General features: G+C 37.1%; 1 long non-coding RNA gene across 6 annotated transcripts in view; it reads left to right on the top strand.

Moving 5' to 3' along the window:
- The window catches only part of LOC310898551, a 134165-nt gene that overhangs the window by 82654 nt on the left and 28229 nt on the right, over positions 1-23282 (top strand). The gene's annotated exons all lie outside the window — the stretch shown is intronic.

The raw sequence follows: 23282 nt of genomic DNA, 5'->3' as shown, positions 1-23282 counted from the left end.
CATAGCAAGGTAAATGAACTGGAACAATTTAAGGCAATAACACACAAATCACATTTTATACTAAGTCAGAACATTTTATCATTAGACAAAGTCAGCAATATACTCTTATAGTACCACAATTCTCAACTTTTTAACCATGTACATTGTATTCAAGTCTGTTCTTCAGTTGTGATTTATCCGTAAAGGAAAAGTGCTATAAAGAATGAATTACTTCAGTAAGTCAAGCATCACCACATTTAAAATAAATGTTTTCATGTGAACGTTGGTTTTACACATATGCTAATCAATCTGTTTAAAACATAGGATTTCTCTACATAATAAATGATTTATGGTGTGGAGAAGAGTCTGTCTAAGATGCTAGTGTACATTTTGTACAAACTAGGACACACTTGTGATAGTCTTTAGGAATTTTCCATGTATATTCATTCATTCATACTGTTAATTCTGAAAACGCCACTTATTTGAAGTGCTTAGGTTCCACTTCTCTGAAACTGTGTTTTAGCATGTGAGAATAAAGTGCTCAGGGAGCCCAGCAAGCCATGGGTTGGATTTGGAACTACTTTAAAGTTTGTAGCGCTGTCTATTTCAAATTCTTTCCAGCAGTGAACCATGAGTTTCAGGATGATAAGGTTACAACAGACTGGCTCTCACTGCTGGATCGGAGTAGTCGCTCCGGGGTGGACTGTCATCACTAGCATTCAAGGTCACTTTTTTCATTACAGTGGACCTTTCTAAAGGGCTGTAATTCATCATTCCTTAGACATGTGATGTATCAGATCTAGGAGCATCTCTATGATTTACTTGTCTTAAGTCTTATTCACTTGCCCCATCATTCTTCCGGAACACAAAATAGGAAAGCTAGAAGTTCACCAGGCAAGAAGGCTCTCCTTTTTCTGTTCTGCTAATTTAAGAAAATGTTTCTGGGATTACTGCACTGGTAGTACTTCTTAACGTTGGTGCCCAGTTGGCTTACCAGAAATGCTTTTCAGTCTTGCATGGCAAACTGTGTTTTGAAAAGTTTATTTCTAATTCTCTACTGTGAATCTAGGTGCTATTGGTTTTATACTTGTCATTGAGTTTTGCTACACCTTGTTCTAACACCAGTGTTCTCGTTCTTTTAGATGTTTATGGCAGAATAAGTATTCAACAAGTGACATTTCCAAATAAAGTTGTGACCTGATTGGTGTTAAAAGTCTGTGGAAGTCTGTCTACTAACTATAAACAACCTTCCAGAAACAGAAACTATCAGGTCGTCCAGAAACGTGTGGCAAATAATTCCTCTCCTCACTCAATGTTAGGACACAGAAGGTGTCCTGATAGATGCACTGAATTTTTACTGTTGAGCTGTCTGCTTTTCAGCAAATTCTCTGAAGCTGAGGGAACAATTTCTGAGCTCACCTTTTATAAAGCAACTTTCAACTGATAAAGGTTTAAGAGTAATTTTAAATCAGATTATTAATATTTTTAAAGTAACAATCATAATTTTTATTCAATATCAGAGTAATAATAAATAATATCAGATAATCTCAGGAAGGTTGCTATCACATTTGGTGACTTTTTTTTTTTTTTTAATTTGGTCTGAATCAAGCATTTATGGCTATATTTTAATATAGAAGAAATATAGTCTGATTCTGCTCTTAGACCACATTTTCACAGGTCATTGAAAAACAGCTAAAGTTTTCTAGGTATATTGTCACCTAAGAAGCTTGTACCATATGAATGAACCCCCAGATAGAGACCTGAAGCCCATTCAAGACTTCTGGGAATTAGATTCCTTTTAATTTTTAATTTTTATTTCTTTTATTTTAATTACAGAAGTGTTTGGATAGTAATATGAGACCAATAGGACACATTTTAATTACTTGTTGCTGTTTCTTCTTAATCTACCAGAGAGTGCAGTGTAATCACAGTCCCAGTCATTGTTCTGTGATTTTCCTTTTTTTTTCTTTTTTTTTTTTCCCCACTGTTAACTCTGAACAATTTGTTTTTTTTTTTTTTTTTTTTTTTTTCTGGGTCAAATGAGTTTCTAGATAGACCAAATACTTTCATGTATGACAAGGACAGTAGGACATCAAAACATATATACCCCAGGGAATGGCTTTAAACTTCTCCTTTTGATAATACTCTTCCTGACATGTTCAATGCATCCATCACATCAAAGCTTTATAATTTCTTTTTTAAAGAAACAGCTTAAGTCTGTTTTTCTTACTAAATGCATGGAGGTTGTTTAAATAAGAAAAAATGAATTATATACTTTCAGAACAGGAACTGCAATGTGCTTGAGCAGAGACATCTGCTATTTTTATTTCCAGTTCCCCAGAAATAGAAATAGGCTGTAGAAGATGGTAATTTAATGCAAAAGTCTACAGAATATTGAACGTTAAAACAAGTGAGCACAGAGTTAGGAAAAACTATAGGTTGGCATGGGCCTGCAGCTGTATTCTGGGTTAGAGCATGCAAGAATCTGGAACAAGTTTACTCAGAACTAAGCTTTGAACTGGTGCTTACCCAGGTGTCGTGTCTGAGCTAAACAAGGCAGTAGACACACTTCCTTCTTCTTACTGTTCTATTTTGAACTGGGTAGAATCACAGAATCATTTAGGTTGGTGAAGACTTTCAAGATATCCAAGTCCAACCACCAACATGACTTACTAAGTCTCATCACTAAATGATGTCTCTTAGTGCCACGTCCATATGTTTTTAAATAACTGTAGGTATGGCAACTTACTGCTTCCCTCGGCAACTCGTTCCTATGCTTGACTGCCATCTCTGTGAAGTAATTCTTCCTAATACCCAATCTATACCTCCTTTGCTGCAACTTGAGACAATTTATTCGTGTCTTGTCATGTGTAATCTGAGAAAAGCCTGACACCCTCCTCGTTGCAACCTACTTTCAAGTAGTTGTAGAAGGTGATGACATTTCTTCTCAGCCTCCTTTCCCCAGACTAAACAACCCCAATTCCCTCAGTCACTCCTCATAATTCTTGTTTTCTAGTTTGTTCACCAGCTTCATTGCTCTTCTCTGCACATATTCAAGCAACTCATATCTTTCTTGTAGTGAGGGGCCCAAAACTGAACACAGTACTCATGGTGTGGTCTCACCAGTGTGGTGTACAAGGGGACAATGACTTCCCTAGTCCTGCTGGCCACACAATTTCTGCTGCAGGCCAAGATTCCATCATCCTACTTGGCCACCTGGGCACACGGCTGGCTCATGTTCAGCCAGCTGGCGACCAGCACCTCCAGGTCCTTTTCTGTCAGGCAGCTTTCCAGCCACACATCCCCAAGCCTATAGTGCTGCATGGGGTTGTTATGAGCCAAATGCAGGACCCAGCACTTAGCCCTGTTGAATGTCATGAGATTGGAAGTAGCGCGTTGTTTTTGATTTCGATTGTAGATTAATCTAGCCTATCCAGATCCTTTTGCAGAGTCTTTCTGCCCTCAAGCAGATCAAATCCTCATTTTTGATTGAACAGAGTTTATACATAAACACTGCTCAAAGACGAAAGAATGACTGCAGAGGAAGGGGTTGTTATTTTGTAAAAAAATAAAAAAATAAAAAAAAGCTTATAACTTCTGAATTGTCCTTTTTACACTCCCTCAGAGTATCCACATGCCTACTTTTGCAAACTAGGGTACAAACAAGGAAATCTCCGCTAAGGGTTACTGTGCAGGTGCAGTAATTCTGTAATGTCATTAAGCGCTTGTAAAAGGAAATGTCTAGGTGAAAGTTATATGTAATAACTTTTTTTTTTTCTCCCCCTGTTCTTCAATGTTTAAAAACTAAATGTTTTCCTCTTGTTCACTTTGTCTTTACAATGAATAATCTTTACTGTTTCTTTCTCTCTTATGTCTCTGTTGCGTTATGCTGCTACTGCAGGTTACTGTTAAGACAGAACAACACACAGAAAGATTTAGTGAGATAAAGCTCTAGTGGGGACTGATCCCTCTGTTCCCAGTGTGAGAGTTATCCGTATCTACAAGAAAATCATTAAGAGCCATTTGTTTAACTGAGTCACCCCATCATTTCCAATAGGAGAAACTGGCACTGGCCCCTGTATGGTGGTGCACAGCTGGTCTGTGGCGCTGCCTAATCAGAGGAGGAGTGGGACCTGCATCCAGCTCCAAGTGAGCTTGAGAGGGCAGAGACCTACCCAGCCAGGGACATGAGACTTTCTTTCTGTACATGCTAGCATCTTTTGGGTTCTGCTGCAGCGACAACCCAGTGGGAGTGAAGCAGCATCTTGCTTTGCCACTCACAGGAGGGTCTGAATGATCTGCCTGAGAAGCAGCTGCTGCTGGGTCCTGATCCCTGTCAAGTTCAGCAGGAACTCCTGAGCTCAGTGCTGAGTTGTACACCCATGCTTTCCTGTGCTCTACGGTGAAGTTGGTCTAGAGCACAAGGCTCAGTAAGCCAAGCAACACTGCAAGTAATAGTTTTCTCTGCAGGTTTTACACTGTATTGATTACATGTGATCCAAGACTGTGGGAAAATTAGGAAAACTAAGTTATTCAGTATTACAAATAAATGATCTCTCCCTTATAAATTCCTTCACACAATGCATGCTGCTGTATTTGCAAAAGTTATTTGAATAATTGAAGACAAAAAGATTTTAATAGTTTTATACAGAGTTGAAAATGCAAACTATGTAGTCCACTTCACTCTGAGATATTTAAGTGGCTGTCTGCAGAACAGCAGTGTTTTGACTATCCTCTCTCTTTACACCATAGCCTTATCTTATGTTCCTCACATTGTGTTATATTCTGCACAGTTGGAAGTTTTATTATTGCATAAAGCCAATGTTATTTAGAAAAATTAGATGAATGAGAGTTCTGAATGTAAACAAATTTCATATTGTTTAGAGCAGAAATGCAGCTCAAATAGACAAAATAACCATTTGAGTAAAGTAGCCTGGTTTCCATTTGTACTATTATCTGAGCTGCTTGTTGTTATGAAAAGCAGGAAGACATGAATGACGACTGACTCAGCATCAGCAATTTGTATTGGGCAGTATGTAGAACAGCATCTTAATAACACTGTTTAAAATGAACAAGATTCTGAGTCCCTGTGGGACTGTGTGGGATCTATAGCTTCCTGCAGAGGAGAAGAAAATTATCTTCATGCAAGGTCATGATTCCTACTGAGCATTTGTAGCTTTGGTGGGAACAGCTGAAAGGCAGTACTTCACCTCTGTGGATGGCAAGAGTGTTCAACACCCTCTTCTTGACCTCTATTTCAAGTAGTGTTCATCATTTCTATAAATTAAGACATTTTTGGATGCCTAACCGTTGCTCGTACCGGTCACTTACATGACTAAACTCTTCTTCTCGATGCAGATAATGAGCTCACAGGTCTCAGACTTCATAAAATGTATTTTGTTTCCTAACTAGTCCAAATCATGTGTTCACAGTGAGAAGGAGAAGTATATCAATGGTTTGGCCACCATCTAGTATCTCTTAGCAATAACGGTGATAGCCCAAAAGTGTAGTAAAATAGCGTGTCATTCCTTTTTGGTCAATGAAATTCATCATTATATTTAAATATAAAGCAGTAGGAATCTTCCTGCTGTAGTTTAACACATTTCATAATGTGCTTTTTGCAAGATATATGATTGAGGAAACCAGTCCATCATAAATTTGTCCTGCAAGACTTTAGGTATTGACTCATCTCTTCAAAATGTCTAACAGTAATTTTTCTCTGCCCTTTTTTTCTCCATATATGGATATTTTAGATGGCTATGACTGCACCTTTCCATGCACAACAGATACAAATACCTGAGAGAAGAAAAAGAAAAAAAGAAAAAAAAAAAAGAGGCTCATGCAGTTATTATTGTACTTGATGAAACACTGGAGATGTGACACAGAACCTTTCTCGGTGGGCTTGAAAGTTGAGTCTCTGTTCCTGCAGGCCTGGAGCCCACAAGCCTGTGGGTCTGATTGCATACAACAGGGGTCTGACTGCACACAACAGCTTTGTAAGGGATTTTCTGCTCCCTTTATGCTCTTCACTGCTAAGTCTATGGAAAGCCAAAGAGATCCAGAATCCCATTGGCACAGAAGTATTGTATTTCCTACTTTAACCTGTGCCTTTAATCCACCTAACGCCTCGTTACTCAAGCTTTATGGGTGTAATCCAGATCCCACTGATCTGAATGGAAATCTGCCCACTGAGTCCACTGGGCTTTTGATCATGGCACATACATGTGGTGTTAATTTCACCTTTAAATCTTGTGCAAACCAACCAGGTTTGTGAGTGGCCTAATTTTTCAAGGTTGTGCATAACTGTAGGCCGAGTGAAAAACAGGCTTCCTCCTGTGTACGCGACGTACAATCCTGCCAAGTACAGCACAAAGGAGGAAGAAAAGCACAAATTTCTGGATGTGAATCTTTCCCTTATCCCACCCCAGTTCTGAGTTTGGAGAACCCCTGTGCCATGGAGATTCACAGACTTGGCTTCAACACCTGGCTACACTGTCTAGCTCCAAACTTGGCCTGGCCTCAGAAGTGTTTTTCCTCAGAACCATGGGTGCCTCCCACAGAGAGCTGAAGGGGATGGAAAACATAAGCAGTCCCACAGGGAACTTAAATCCTAACTCAGGAGTACCAAAAATTGATTCTTTTCAGCTGTGGAACAATTTTTTCTTTCCTGAATTGAGGGAAGAAAAGCTCAAGGAGCTCCAATATATTTCTAGGAGCCAAATTTTTATTGTACTTGGAAATTTTTATTTGATCAGCAGCCTTGAGATTTGAAGAGGATTATTCACCTCCCTTCCTGGTTTCAAGAACTAGCATAAATAATCCATTTAGCGATAATGCTGTGCCTCCCAGCGTGCTTGTTTATCATTAGAGTTCTACAGCTTTCAGTGGGCTAGTGCACTCTGATTGCTGGCTGGATTTATGATGCAAATGTCAGGCAGAAACTCTGTCCCTCTGTTTCCAAGCCAAAGCTCTTTATTTTTACATTGGGTTTAAGTTATACATTTATGGAATCATTGAAACAAAATGAAATTATTAAAATTTTCTCCATGTTTAAAACCACGTTGGACATTAGCTCTACCCAGAGTCCGGAGGGCCATGTATGTTCATTTTCACTGGTTTTCTCTGAGGGTCATCATCTGTTCTTCAGCATGCATATCAACCACATGACCACCCTTTACTCACTCTGTAATGTCTTTTCTCTAATTTTGTCTGTATATCATATATATCCCTAGAAGAATCTGAGAGTTTTATAGGTTCTTTGTAGGTTACCAAGCTCTGTTGCAAAAGTACGTTTGCCAAAATTAGGATCAATCATTAAAACTCTTCAGGAAACAGAAGAAAAAAAAATTTTCTTCATTAGTAAGATGTATGGGAATAACTCTAAGAAGGAAGAATATGTCCCTAAAATCCTCTATAAAGTGCTCAGTGTAGTCCAACAGGCACAATTAAAATCAGCATGGCAGGCGTTAAATGGATTACAAATAAACTGGTAAGACTTCACATGCAAATGTTGCTGGGAATTCGAAAGTGACTATGAAATTTCAGGACTTAGTGAAATGTGGATTTATAGTATAGAATGATAACTAAATGGGAGATAGATATCCTTGAAAATAATTTAATAATTTAATATTAAACTAAACTACTTAGTTTATTTACTGTTATTTAAAACTATTATTTAAACTAAACAGTTTAGTTCAATAGAAAAACAAGAAGTAGGGTTATATTGCCCCTACATTGTCAATGAAGTATGACCCCTACCAAAATTATTATCCAGTCTCATGACATACCAATAAATACCTTGTGAAATTAGAGACCCTTCAGATAAGATCCACAAGAATGACACATGATTTGAAACATCTACTTGGCAATGAGAACTGTGAAAAGCTAGATTTGTTTAGCTAAGACACACACAGTTAAGGAGGACTTTGGGGTAGAAGTAGCTGTGATAGAAACACGGTGGGTGCACAAATTGTGAGATGTGCACCCTATCTGCAGTGCTAATATAGGAGATAAAGTCTGCTTAGCTTCCTTGGAAAAGGAGAAAACAATCTTGATAGAAAGTGACTTTATGGTATAACAATGAGGATGGAAGGAGACTAGTTTGAAAGAATGTTGTAAATATTGCAACTAGATCAATTCAGACTGGAAATGAGTCATGGGAGAGTAACCCACTGAAAAAAAAAAATATCAGATCTTGCTGTGCATTTTCCATTATTATTATTATTTTTTTTTCTTTCTTGTCATCATCATTTTGGATTTTTTAAGTGTTACCTTCTACTTCACAGGGGCAGGTCTGAAAAAGCACAGCAGTCCAGATGTCACAATGGGGGAGTGTAACAGACATTTTGGATTTATAATTTGTGAAAATGTACTTGTTTCTCACAAGTCTGTTTTCAGGAACCTTTGAGTTAATAACTATTTTAATTTCTCTCAGAAGAAAGCATTTGTGCCTACAATGTATATGTACAGTTTAATGTTTTCCTAAGTAGAATATTAGGGTTTCCTTAATCTATATGTGAGCAACGTATTCCCAAGTGTCATTAATTTCAATGAGATCTGTAACTGTTCAGTGTTATTAAATTTCTATTTAGAGATTGATCTATCTTTTATATTCAGATAAAACAGTGGCTGTATCTGAATAATGATGTTGTACAAGTAAAGGAATGCAGAGATCCAGGACAAGAAGACCATGTGCCCTGGGCATATTCTGTGACCCCTTATTTTTAACAGGAATTGTCCACTTGCTATATATTTCACCAAAAAGATGAGCAACAACAAAGCAAATTATCTTTGGCTTTAAAAAGTGTCAAAGTTTTTGAACATTATGTAAAACAAGAATACATCATATGATGAAGTAGGAAAAATTAAAGAAATCTGAACAGTTTTTGTCTGAAACACCACGTAATTTGGAGATATACTAAACTTGTTGTTAGCTTGTAATTTCATATGTTTTGTACTGCTGCATATTGTAGTTTCTAATTAATGTGAAAGTTGAAATATCCCTGGGAAAGGCTGTTCTTATATTTCAAATGTGAGAGAAAGAAGGACTATGCAAATCCCCTCAAGAAAAATTAAATGAATATTTCTTATCCCATTGTGCAGAATTCCATCAATTTGAAAAAGTTAAGGCACCTGTCCAAAGTCGAATTGCTATAATCATGTGCTCCTAAATCTGTGCCCAGTCACCATGATGAAATACTATAATCAGGATTATATAAGCACACAGCATCCAAACGTGTCCTACCTATAACTAAAATGTTCCCAAATAGTTCTGAAAATGAAATGCTGAAATCTTTATTTCATTTCTTGTCTTTCAATCTTTTAAAGCATCATAAAAAAGAAGAGATGGAATTATATATGTCACACTAAATTCATGCCTAGACAGGCAGTATTAAGAACAGGTATAATCCTTGTAAATAACACCTGGGGACAGATAATCACCAGTTACATTGATTTTTCTGCTACAGGATTTTAGTCACTGGCATTAGTCAGAGCTTTATAAAGAAATAAACACTTCTGCATCTATAGATTTTGCAGATTTTTATAGAAAAGCTTAATTGTAGAATAAAGAGAACTTTAGACATCATTGTGCTGCTGCGTTCCCTGCATGAAACCTTTACATATGTTGCTGATTTCAATCCTAAGGTAAATGACAAGTGCTGTTTAAGCATGGGATCATTTTTCTCTTTTTCTTCCAAGTAACGTCTGAAAGTTTGTGAGCAGCTCAGATGAAGATTTGGTCTCTGCAGAGCTCCATTTACTATCTTGTTATTGGAGATGCAAATTCTGTGGCATTTACAGCACCCCCACAGAGGCACTGAGTGCTCTTGGCCACATATATACATATAGTGATGGTTGGAGGTTAGGTAATTGGTGCTTACTTCCACGGAAAAGGCACTGGGAATGTTCTGAAAAAAAAAAAAACAAAACACACAAAAACACTTCTGCAGTGAGATAAGCTGAGCTGTACTTGAGACTCCAGTGAGCATATGGTTTGTTCTGTCCTGTGCAGCTCACCATGACTGAGAGCAGTCTAAACAAACTTGAGTTGCTTTCAGGACTGGGATTTGAACCTATGTCTCCTTCGGGGTGGGGGAGTTCTCTGCTGGAGGACAATATGGTGCTATAAAAATCTATTGGTTATTAGGTGACACTACAGCTGTACATTTGAGTACAGGAAACGGCATTCATACACATGGGATAAGACTCAAACTGCAAAGGTGAAGAGCCATGAAATATCCTCGTACTGAAACAGATTAGCAGTGCCATCAGGAAACTTCTTTTCTTTCCAGGACTCCTGGCTCTGCTTGTCTATGCTATACCCTTAGGACAGATGGGGAAATGACTCCCTGCCTCTCAGACACTTTCACCCTACCTCCCTTTGTGCACTGAGCTGAGCTGCAATGAACCATGTGCCTTTGAAAAGTCTTGCTAAGAAAAGGCCTCCTCTCACATAACCCCTCCTGGGTGGATTGCTTTCCTATAAACAGTTTAAACAAAGCCAACACACCTTAATGCCCCTGGCAAGCACAACTTGTGATGATCTCCTGAAGGCTGTTTTTACTGAAAGTTTGCATTTAGTCCTTTTTTTTTTTTTTTAACACCCCCCCCCCCCCACACACACACACATTATTTACTCCAAATCTGCAGGTGTTTATCTTCGGTGGATTTACTTCTGGGATTTTGTAATGCAGTCATCACATCTTTTTACTCTTGTTCAGGTAAATGAATTTGCACTGAAGTCTACACTATTTCACCTTCATCAAAATCTAAGTCACGTACAGTGTTATAACTCCATCTTAATTTCATTTAAGTATTATAAAGTACTTTTGATCTGAGGACAAATTATAGCCCTTCTTCATTAATACATGGTGCATTACAGACATGGATTCTGTGTAAACTTGAATACATGTAAAGTCAATACTTCTATGACTTTATCAAAATAAGAACAGATGCTGATTGGGAATAGCATTGTCTCTTTTTATATCAGGTCAGTCAAAAAGAGTCTCAGTGAAATTTGTAAAATGGAAGACATTTTTCTTAAGTCAGAAATCAATTTTCCAAAATTTTATTTTCACAGATACAAAATTAATTACAATTATATTAAATTGAAATGCTGAAATAAAGATGGATGATTAATCAACCAGCCTCTCCAATATATTGTTTGCTGGGAAGGGAAGACCTTCTCCAGCTGCAGTAATGTGTCATTTGTGTTGACAGATGGAGTACAATAAATTCTGATCTAGAGTGAGACACTCTCAGCTTCACTTCATCCAGCAAATGTCTGTAATGCTTCTTCTACATGGCCTTTCCAGTGACCTGAAATACAGATTGTTGCATGATCACTACCTCTTCAACAGAAGTCATCTTGCTGTTACTATTCTTTAGCATAGAGTTGCAAATGGATGTTGAGGATAACATAAGGAAATGTCTGGAAGTATTATTTAACTTGAAAAACTGTTATTAAGATGTTGGAATGCTATGATAAAGGTTGTAGGAGAAATACTAACCTTTGATTTAGGCAGAGTATTGGAGGACTAGCAGACTAAGACATAGCTATTGAAGATTTTTTGTTCGTTTGTTTGTTTTTCCTTAGTCTAAGTCCTCTTCATTGACTGAAAGTTTGAAGTATACTGTAGTGTTAGATATTCCATCTCTACACTGGGAATTTCTGTGCTTATGGTACTTTATTGTGGACCAGCATTCCAACTCTGCAGTAAAACGAAAAGAGGATGTAGGGTATATCGCCAAGGTATATTTAGCCTTAGCCCAGGTTGGATGGGGCTTTGAGCAACCTGGTCTAGTGGGAGGTGTCCCTGCCCATGGCAGGGGGGTTGGAATTAGATGGTCTTTAAGGTCTTTTCCAGCCCAAACCATTCTATGATTCAAGATATGGTCTGTGAAATAGAAGTCTGTAAAAGTAGCAATACAGTGCATGCCTGTACTGTGGAAGAGAACTTTCTAAACATTTTATTTTTTTACCATATCAATCAGTTCATCTGTTGAAATCAGAAACCAATTGCATCTGTTTACATTGTTTCTTACATAACACAGAATTTCTCAGTCTATCTCATTTACAAATTTAATTTCTAAACAGATGAATATTTTCTATGAGCATCATATCCAGACTGAAAAAAAAAAGTGAAGTAGTTTATATCCTAATCTGGCTGAAGAACAGTTATGCTAAAGTAGGCTCCCCAAGGCAGTGGGACCTGAAGATCACTAAGCAGGAAAAAAAAAAAAGACAGTATGACTGCATAGTTTTCTTTTCCAGAGGGAAACAAATAAGAATTATAGTGATAAGGTAGGGGGGAAGAAATTAAACAAACAAGCCATAAATAAATAAATAAAAATCAAGAGTAGCCAATGGGAAATACACATTTACATCTCATATTAACCACATGGTCAGTCTGTCAAGTGTATTTTCCACATTTTGTAACTACAGCAAAGAAGACTACATGGATTATATGATCATTTATTACTTCTGTCAAAACAAAAAATTAAAAGGGAAAAGTATGCTTTCTCCACAAATGTCTAGACTCTCTACTTTAGAAAAGATGCTTATACAGAATGCTGGTGATGCACAATGTTAGGATAGTCATGAGGAAAAATTTATTTTACTAAAAAACAAGGTTGTTTTCTCCTTTCCCCTGCAGTGTTCATCGCAGTAGCTTCCAGCTGTTTTCCCTGGGATACAGCCCCATTGCACCAGGGCATCCGATCTCCGGGGTATGAAGAGTAGTAATTTTTAATTTCAATCTCCAACACCTGCATGAGGGAGGGAGCTCTGGTCCTTGATACCATTTAGTCATTGACTTCCCCCCAAATTGGATTGAGCCATAATACATCCCTGGACAGCCAGGAGACATTAGGGGCTAATAAGTCTTATGATATATGGACACTATTGATTTACCATTCTGGCTTTTAAAATCTGAATACCAATGGCATTTACCCAGGGATACGTTAAGCAGGTCCATATGGAAATGTTTTTGATGCCTCAAAACCATGTATTTAAAGTTGCATTGTGTATTTTGTCAACATAATTCTAATTGATCTCAGATACATATACATATATATATATGAATAAATACAAAGATCTATTGGACTAAAAAGCTTTAAGTGAAAAACAACAACAACAAAAACAACACAAGCATTCATGGATCTTCTCCTTTCTTAAATTCTCAAAATGAAATTTCACTTTGTCCTTGAAAAATAGATTTAGCAAATAAGGGAACAAGAAAATCTGTTCTAGTGACAAGACAAATGCCTCCTTGGTGCTGTACTTGAAAAAGCAGGCCTTTAACCATGCAAAAATTTAACCTTATGAGGAAAGATATGTAGCGACATGAAATCTAGAACTTCTGGTTGAGTTTGTACACATTATGCTATCCCAATAGTGTTGTTTTGTCCAATGTTACAGCCAAGGAATGCAGCTTACTATTTCTTAATGTGGATTTTCATTTCTATTGAAAAGGCTTGCACTTCAGGATGTGACCCCACTGCCTTTTCTTTTCAAATGTATACATTTTACTCATTCAAAAGTTTTGCTTTAATTTCCAAACCTGTTTTACAACAGTATAAAATTATGTTAAGGTGCTGTCGTTGGGAACACTAAAGCCAGGAAGGCATCAGAAAAACATCTGAAGATAATACCTTTCAGTGAAAAAGTTCTCCAACTCCTGGGCACAGTTCCAGATAAAGAAAGAACATCCTTCGTTACATGTTAGCCTGCTTCTACTGGTATTAAGGACTTTTCCTAAACCATAAAAGATATATCCCATCGGAGAATACGCAGTTAACTATCTAATGTTAGAAGAAAGATTTTTTTTTTTTTTTAAATATATGATGAAATTAGTTAAACAGATTTTTGTGCAAGAGAAAGAACTATTAAAATATGTATTTTTTATGACTGACAATCAGCGGAATGAGTGTTTCATATAAAATCTATTTTCCTTTTGGGATACAATTTGTTCCTGATCTTTCTCCCTAGCAGATCAGTTTCCGAGGAGGGTAAAAATAAATAGGCTCCTTTAAAAACAAAACAGTGACTGAATAAGTATGCTCCTGTGAAACAGCAATTATTTCTGACAGGTGAAAAGGCCATTAGACATGAATTGATTTTCAGAAGTACTGTGAAATCCTAGTGTAGTCAACAAGAACTGTATGCGCTCAGCAGCTCTGAAAATCAGGGTCAGTCTTGCAAGGTGCTGAATGACCTCAACCCACAGAAAGTTTTCCACACATTTAAGGAACTGGCCTTTAGAAACGAGGCAAGAAATCTGTAAGCCCAAACTTGGACTGCAACAATTCTGAAATACAATCCCTGAGTTGTCATGTTGTCTGGTTTAGAAGGCATTGAATTTGGCACCGCTGAGCAAGTCACTTAACTTCCACGTGCTGTTTCCACTTTTACTCCTTCCGTGTCTTGTTCTTCTAAATTGTACCAAGAACTGGATTGTCTTCTTCTGCTCAAAAATACAGTGCCTCCACTACTGGGCTCTAGTATCAGTTGGGACCACTTAATACTATGAAATAATTGTTCATAAATATGAGAATTATGAAATATAGCTGTTCAGGCAAGGGGTTTTGACTTTGCAAACACTATACAAAGTTTCAGTGAAAATCCATGAATAAGAATACAGGATGGTTGAACTCTTAGTTAGCCATACATATTCTTCTAGATTAAAAATAAATTCTGAAATTAAAACATTGAATTTCATACACTCAAACACTCAAAACATTTAAAACTAATTAATATACCAAAAAGACAAGACAAAACTGGAAAAGAACAATTAAAATTAGAACAAGTACTAACACAAATGACAAATAAAGTTATGTACATAATTAATGTTTTTTTGTTTGTTTGTTTTGTTTTTTCCTTGATTTTCTTGTCTTTGTACAAAATCAGATTAGATCTGCCCCTCAAAGTTCAGTAAACACTGGAGTCCATACACATCTGATTTTGGGGGAAGGTCAGACTGTGTTGTGATTACAGAACTGTGTGATTTGAACTTCTCATAATGTCACGATTGCCTTCCCTTTCATCCAGCCTTGGCTGACCTGCTCTAGTGGGTGGCATCTCTGCCTATGCAGGCAGGTTGGATTTAGATTTTAGACGATCTTTAAGGTCCCTTCCAACCTGAGCCATTCTATGATCATTCTATGATTCTATGTGCGCTATATATGCTACAGCCCACTAGTTTTATAATAACAGATTCTGTTTTTAATGTTGCCAAAGAACCTCTAGTGAAAACCTTCATCTATGCTTCAGTTCCTGACTATAAAAGCAGATTAACAGAATTTGTTTTTTCAAGAAATTATGGTGGGACTAGATCAATATTTGCAAACAAACTTAGTATTCTCAGGTAGCAGGTGGTTTAAACGATCACATGTATGACTTTCTAACATGTCTGCATCTTCAGGGATTTTTATGCAGCTGTCCACTGATATTCATTGACTTTTTTAGTGGTTTTGTACTATAAATGTAGCTGGAAAACAGCAATGTTTAGGATTATGATTGCAATAGGATGGATTTTGTTTGGTGCAGTGCATTAGATTTTAGTCCTTTTTCCATCAGATGAGTAAAGGGAATATATGCATTTCTGGTAAGGCAATTAATAAAAAAGCGACAAGAATGGTATGGCTAAAATGATGAGATTTTCTTAGATTTATGTTTCCTGGATTAGAAGGAAAAAACTTGGTGCTATACTTATGTCTTGCCTCTTACTACATTCTTCTGTAGTCTAGACTAGAAATATGTCTCCTCCCAAGTACCAATATTTGGAAAATGTCCTAAAATTAAAGTCCTTTATCAAATCCTTTGCACCACAACCCCAGACAGGAAATACCGACATGGAAAACCTTGATCTGAAAACTTTGAAAGGCTTGACTAAATTCATACTTTCACGCCTTGTAAAGGACCCTTGAGAACTGAAATGTATGCATTTAAGACCTATAGTTCACAAAATGAAATTTGACTCCAGACAGATTTCATTAATTGGAAGAAGTTATGATGATAAGCATTGCTTTACTTTTCTTTCTTCCTAGCAGTAAAGTTTGCTAAAATTACAATCTGCTCTATCTTAACTGTTGGAGTAAAGAGACTTCATATTACTAAAGTTTTCTCTGTGTAGAGTCACTATATAACACTATACTAAATAATTTCTGTGAGTGCTCGGAGCATTCTCATGATTTTCACACAGCGTAACAGGTCACATGAAACAGGTAAGGCCTGAGATCAGCACTGCCTCTTATATGTCTTCACTCTATTTCCACCACAGCTATGCAAAGCTAGGCTTTTTTTCAATGAAGTGAAGCCTCTCTTCATTGAGTGGAAGAACACAGCAGCATTTTTATTGTCATCTAAGATGCTCACGGTTCATCCACAAGTAGTCTTTGTAGAGAATTGTGTTTTCAAGTAAGTAGACCTTATCCTTTATGGATTTGGGACAAAAGTACTATACAACAGTTCACCTTATTTCTCTCTTTTTTTATTTATTAACTTAGTTCATTATTCTGTATATTATTTGTGTTTTGCATTAATGTCTATTAGAGCATGACTGCTTCTTTGAAAAACAGAAAAGAACTTTGAATTTTTTAGAAAATCTGGTTATGGTTATGCTGCCAGAGAGCTCCTCTGCGTGTGGAAACTTCTGCTAGAAGCCTGTCCTGAATAGCTTCTAATTGTCTTTGAATCACCTGAATGACTTTGATTTCAGTCTGTTCTGCCCCTATCCTTGACTGTGTTTGTTCTTGATTATGAACTAGCACAGTAATAGATAAGGTAGAAACAATCTCAGATTAAATGAAACATAGGTAGGCTTTTGACCTCTCTCTTACCCTAATGAGGTATTAATTTATGTTGACCTAAATTACAATTTTTTTTTTTTTCATGAGGTTTTGTGTTTGGGGATTAATATTCCCAGCATAGTAGTCAGGGACATATTTGCAGAAATCTCAGCCTAATATGTTATTTTCCGTATATATATATATATATGTATATATAAAAAAAAAAAAAAAAAAAAAAAAAAGCTGATTTAACTTTAGAAGCATATTGCAAGAAGCATTTTATTTCTGGCTACTGCAATAATTAGGAGAGTTGTTGGACTAGTTTGTACGGTTGCATTTTGCTTTTATCTGTAGGAAATACGGAATTAAGGAAGTGTCTTTTAGATACCAGATTTAAAAATATTTTAAAAATATTTTAGCAAAAAATACCTGATAACATTATGTCCCATAATAATGCCGTTACTTTTTATGTTGTCTGATTTTGCAAAACCCGTGCTTCTGTGTGAACTGCGATTTCCTTAGCATTGGTTGATGGATAGGTCAAAAGTTACAACTATGACTTAAGCCAGAGACTAGCTTCAAAGAAAAGTTTTAGCTCAGACTCAGCAGAGGAAGCGGCAGGATACACTTCCCAGTGATCAAGAAGCAAGGGACACCTCTTCGTTACACGTTACATCAGAGGTCTGAGGAAATTTAGGGAAAAACATTCTCAACAGAAGTAAAATAAATAAATAAATGGGTTACCTTTAGGACCTCAATCTATTTAGAAAAAAGTACCTATTCTATGTAGATTAAATAAAAAAAAAAAAAGAAAAAAAAAGATAAAAGCTCAATCATAACAGAGAATTAGAATAGAAGTGAACCTAAATATCTGTGTTAGGTATTACAGTATTTTCCCCAAGCATTCTTCCTTCTATCACCTTCCCAGGAATTGACTCATTGAATACATACAGAATTGTACAATTAATAAAATAAAACTCACTGGATTTGATTTAAGTCGGAAAACTTCATAATTGTGTGTGTATTAATCTTGCTTATTGAGTTCTCTAGTGGGAATAAGAGACCTTTATAAAATGAGAAAATGCCTACTGAATTCTTTGTGCACAAGGGTACTCCCTGACTGAATGGGAGTATGGACTTGACGAATGCTTCTAATTGGAAAATTTCTGCTCCCCAGAGTGACTGGAGAAAATGGGAATGTTTGGTAGATGGGGCGGTGTGGGCTACATTGCATTCCAGTTATTGCCTACTGTTCAGGACCCATAAGAGGTCCCAGGAACTAAAATATAAGTTCAAGCAACTGTAATCTGACTTGAATGTGAGTAAGGCAAGGATGCTTTAAAATATAATGGTTTCTACTTTCCAGCTCTAGGTCAAACATAGGAATAATTGGAAGTTAAGATTCTTATATTTCAGCTTGGGTTTTCTGAAGTTCAGTCATCACTAAAATGGAAAAGGTATTCTATAAGAGCTTTTGTTCTGTGTGTTTGCCTTCCTGCGTTCATCAAGCCCCTGTTATAGAACCATAGAGGCAGAGGGAACATGAGAAGAGAGATGTTTCTTTTCAGGTCAGTCAGGCAGGGGGAGACAGTAAGGCATGATTCTTGAAACTGAGTTAAAAATATGGAAACATAGTAGAAAACATTGCAAAGTGTTTAATGTGGTAAAAACTTAGATATGAAGAAAGGCACAATTTTGTACCTCTGCTGCTGGGAAATAAGGCAAAGATACCTACTTGAACCTAGTTGACTAATTGAGAAAAGGTACTTAGTGCACCCTGTTTTCCAGAGGAAACAACACACGTGTTACAACTAGTATCATCAGTAACTGCTCTCAAGTGGTGACCAGGTAAACTGTTAAGTCTAGTTTGCCTTGGAAGGTGGCTGGAACAAGGTTCCACTTCATCAGTTTCTGGGTCCACAGTGAGGGGACCTGCTCCTGCCCCAATGCAGGGTCCCTCCTATGGGATGCCATCCTTCCCAAACTGATCCTGCACGGGCTTCCCACAGGCAGCAGCTCCTCAAGAACTGCTCCAACATGGCTCTGTAACACAGGGTCCATCCTGCAGGAGCAAACTGCTCCACACAGGTCCCCCACGGGCGGCAGCTCCCCCCAGACCCCCTGCTCCTGCGTGGGCTCCTCTCCACGGGCTGCAGCTCCGGCCCGGGGCCTGCTCCTGCGGGGGCTCTCCATGGGCCGCAGCCTCCTCCAGGCCACATCCACCTGCTCCACCGGGGGCTCCTCCACGGGCTGCAGCATGGAGATCTGCTCCGTGTGGGACCCATGGGCTGCAGGGGGACAGCCTGCTCCACCAGGGGCCTCTCCACAGGCTGCAGGGGAACTTACTGCTGTTTCACAGTTGTATTTCCCTTTCTTCAATCTGCTCTGCCACAGGCCCAACCAGCATCACTCACTGGCTTGGCTCTGGCCAGTGGTGTGTCCCTTTGGGAGCTGGCTGGAACTGGCTCTGCTCTTATATGGCAGCTGCTGGACTCTGCTCACAGAGACCTGCCTCTACCGAAACCTTGCCTCATAAACCCAGTATAGCACAGATGCATCACAACAAAATGTTCACTTAGGGTGCTTAATCCTACCCTAAGTAGAGGAGAAATACATAAATCATAACACTTAGCAGAAATAATTGCAAGGGAGATGAAATTCTGAGCATTTGCTATAAATAGTAATAATATTACAGTGCAATTTATTGTGAATTAGGAGGGCAAGTCCTTTGATGATTCCAGAATCCAGACAACTGATTTCTAGCATACTGCTTTGAGCATTTACCATTGCAGCATATACAGTCCTGTGTTTTCAAGGACATGTTTTATCTTTCACCTGGTAGATGGAATAAAGGGAAATGGAAGGGTATCTATAAGATATGTATAATTTATAGCAGGATTTTTTTTTTTGAATTTTATTTTTATGTAGTAGTAATTTAATCCTAGATTAAACTCAATAAATATACAATGCTGTTTCATTGCTTTCCATTGTATTAGAATACAAAAAATTAATTTTGATGTTGTGTCCTACACAAAAGGAGGAACAGACTAAATGTTTTTAGTAGTTCATGAAAAAAACAGCAAAAATCTCACTCATTCTCTCTTGTGTTCTTGATCAATTTCAAGGAAAAATTCATTAGCAAAATAAAGGAAAATGTAATTCATGTAAAAGTTATTCAGATAAGGCTGATGTCTGTTCATATAACAATAAAATAATACCTTGTCTAATCCACTTATCAAACACAAGTGTTATCTAATACTTCAGTAATAGACTACCATGACCTTAACGGTTAGCAATGAAATTGCCTTCTGAACTTTACAGTCCTTACCATGCCTTTCTGAGCCTCTCTGAAATGTTTTCATTTACATAATAGTGTGGGCACAGTGGTTGTAATGTGACAGTATGAAATTTGCTAGTCTTTAGAAATCTGAAATCTTGCTTGCCATCTGAAACAGAACTTGCTTGCTCCTGCTTGCAATGAAGAGCTTGCCCACAGGACTCCAAGCTTGTTTTTTTAAGGTTAAGAAATGCTAGTTATGCCAAAATTTGAGACAGGAATAAAGAACAATTTTGTCATATTAATATCCAGTGCTTAAAAATAAAGAAAAGGCTTAGTTGAGTAAGTAAACATCTTTATTATTATTTATTGAAATAGTTTTCTGTGGTGAAAGACAGACAAATCAAACATCAAAGTGGAATTTTAACTTGATTACTGTAGATATCTGTAGTCTTTTTCTCCCTATTATGTGTGTGTCTTGAGATGAATCTAGGAGCATATTTTTCAAAAACAGGTAAATAAAAATTTAAAAGTACAGTGGAAAGAGATTTTTAGTAGTTTTATGTTCAGTTAATGGTTAAAATATGTATATCTGGAGATTTTCAAATGGACAAATCTCTTAAAATGAATACAGTTTGGTTGTTTATCTTGATTAAATGGTTATGACAATCCTACTAGATAGTCTTTTGCCTAAAACTTTAATTTCCTTCTGATACTTCACTGTTGGTATCAACAATGTTGGATATATATGTATATTATTTTTTTTTAAATTGTATCTTGCTAAATAGTCTTTTTAGTCCAATTTTTGAGTTATGGTTCTCTAGACAAGACTCTCATACTAAGGATCCATCTTCTATCAAAATAGTTGGTTATTTGTGATTCAACTTTGAATATAATTCCACATTTCTTTAGAAGTCTACAAATCTTAGAATTCATTATTTTATTTTATCTGACATTTTATCATAACCCAGAGCGGTATTTTGTGTTTTTCTGGAGGGTGATGTAACACAGTACTAGTGACTCTTTAGGGTTAAAACTAGGAAGGTGATAATTTAGGAGAACAAAGTCTTCACTTTAATCCATTATGGGGAAGATGTTTACCAACTTGCAAAATCAGATGCAAGACCTGATCCCTGTTCTGGCAGATTTTCAGGTGTCTAGTATGAGACATCCTTAAGAACAAGCTTACATTGCGCCAGCTCTGAAATTATGCTCTCTAGCTGTCATTGTTACTTGGGACTGCCTGGCAGGGTCAATGCCAGCTATTTGTGGGGATTAAGAAGGCATTGTGCACCTCTGAGCATGTGTACCTCTGTGTGCACAGAGATGAGTAGAAATTATTATGGTAGAAACATCTGGAATTCGGAATGACAGAAAGACTTAGAAAGAATTGGTGAATATTTATAACTACTTATTTTCTCTAACTTATTTTCCTTATTTTTGCTTATATTTTAAGTAAAAGAAAAAAAAAGTTTAGAAACATTAAATCAATGAATAATAACTAGTTTTGTATCTCTTTTCTAATATGTAAGTTTATCCCCCCTTCTTTCTCTTTTCCTGTAGACTATCCAATTTCTAATGTACTGTAAGACTATATACTTCAAGTGGTGCATGTCTCTGAGAAGGAATATATGGCCAACAGAGTTACCTGGTGACATCCAGCTTTGATAGAGTTACATAAGCATTGGATTGAAATAAATGACGTACGGTGGCCTGAATTTCTTCCAAATCTTTTATACTTGTACACTACCAAAGTATAATTGGTTTCACAGAATATACACTCTTAGGAGAAACGAATGGATTTTGCTATGTTTCAGAGGGCTTATTGGAAAGTAAACTGGTTATAAATGGTATGGACTAGGCTGTCCATGTAAATCAAAGTAGGCATACTGAATCTGTAGAGCTACATTGTTTGATACTGGTAAGAATCAAGTTCTATAATTCCATTTTTAAAAGAAGTACTGGTTATAACAATTTTATGTCAATGAAGTTATAATTCCTGTTCACAAAAGGCTGGGCTGATTTCTCAGGTTCAGCCCTGAGACAGTTGCAGACTGTAGCTACTTTTCAGAGAAAGTACATCTGCCTTCCCTACTGCCTTGTCCTGGCTGGGAGCAGAGGTAGAGTAGTTGAAAACTATTCAAAGGAAAATATTGTTTTTGTCAACAGCAAATTATTTTTTATCTAGCAAGTGTTGACCATAATTCTTTGATGTGAAAAGGCCAAAATGTCTCAGATTTCTTGCTTCATTTTGAATATACTTCACTCTGATTGTGTTTTGGTTTCTTTTGTCAAACATTCTTTTCAAATTTATTGTTTTGATTTTGGGGCCCAAACATATTAGTAAATTAAACTGTACATTTAAAAATATTTTTTAATCACCAAATAAATGTTTTAACTCAATACTGCAAAGTACGCCCTTCCCTTCTTCCCTTCCCTTCCCTTCCCTTCCCTTCCCTTCCCTTCCCTTCCCTTCCCTTCCCTTCCCTTCCCTTCCCTTCCCTTCCCTTCCCTTCCCTTCCCTTCCCTTCCCTTCCCTTCCCTTCCCTTCCCTTCCCTTCCCTTCCCTTCCCTTCCCTTCCCTTCCCTTCCCTTCCCTTCCCTTCCCTTCCCTTCCCTTCCCTTCCCTTCCCTTCCCTTCCCTTCCCTTCCCTTCCCTTCCCTTCCCTTCCCTTCCCTTCCCTTCCCTTCCCTTCCCTTCCCTTCCCTTCCCTTCCCTTCCCTTCCCTTCCCTTCCCTTCCCTTCCCTTCCCCCCTCCTTTTTTTTTTGTAGAGATCTAAAGTATGTTTTTTTTTAAGTTACTAAGCACACTTTCTTTGACACAACTCATACCCAAAGCAGAAAGTTTTGTATTAATGTGATGTCTCTTCATTTTCAGATTAACAATATATTTTTATTCAGTTAGAGTGGTTTTTGTTCGTGCTAGACTAGCATATTCAATTGATGCTTTCTTCCATTTTCACTACTGCTTCTGGGACAAAACTTATACTTAGTAAGGACAAGTTTTACTCCAGGTGAAGTCCAAAAATAAATTAACTCTAATCCTGAAAATTGTGTCTCTACAAGAAAACATGCTTAGGCTGATTTTAATTACTGACATCACATCAGAATGTTAGTTTCCTTTCCACTACAGTAACTGTTGCAAAGCATTATTTTAAACATTAAATCTTCCACTATTGTTTAATCTACATGTAGATTATGTAGCTAAGTGAAAACCTAACGGAGTGTGTCTGGTGA

This window comes from Anser anser (genome assembly GCF_964211835.1).
Source record: "Anser anser genome assembly, chromosome: 4".
NCBI lineage: Eukaryota > Metazoa > Chordata > Aves > Anseriformes > Anatidae > Anser > Anser anser.
This window is presented reverse-complemented; position numbering and strand designations above follow the sequence as displayed.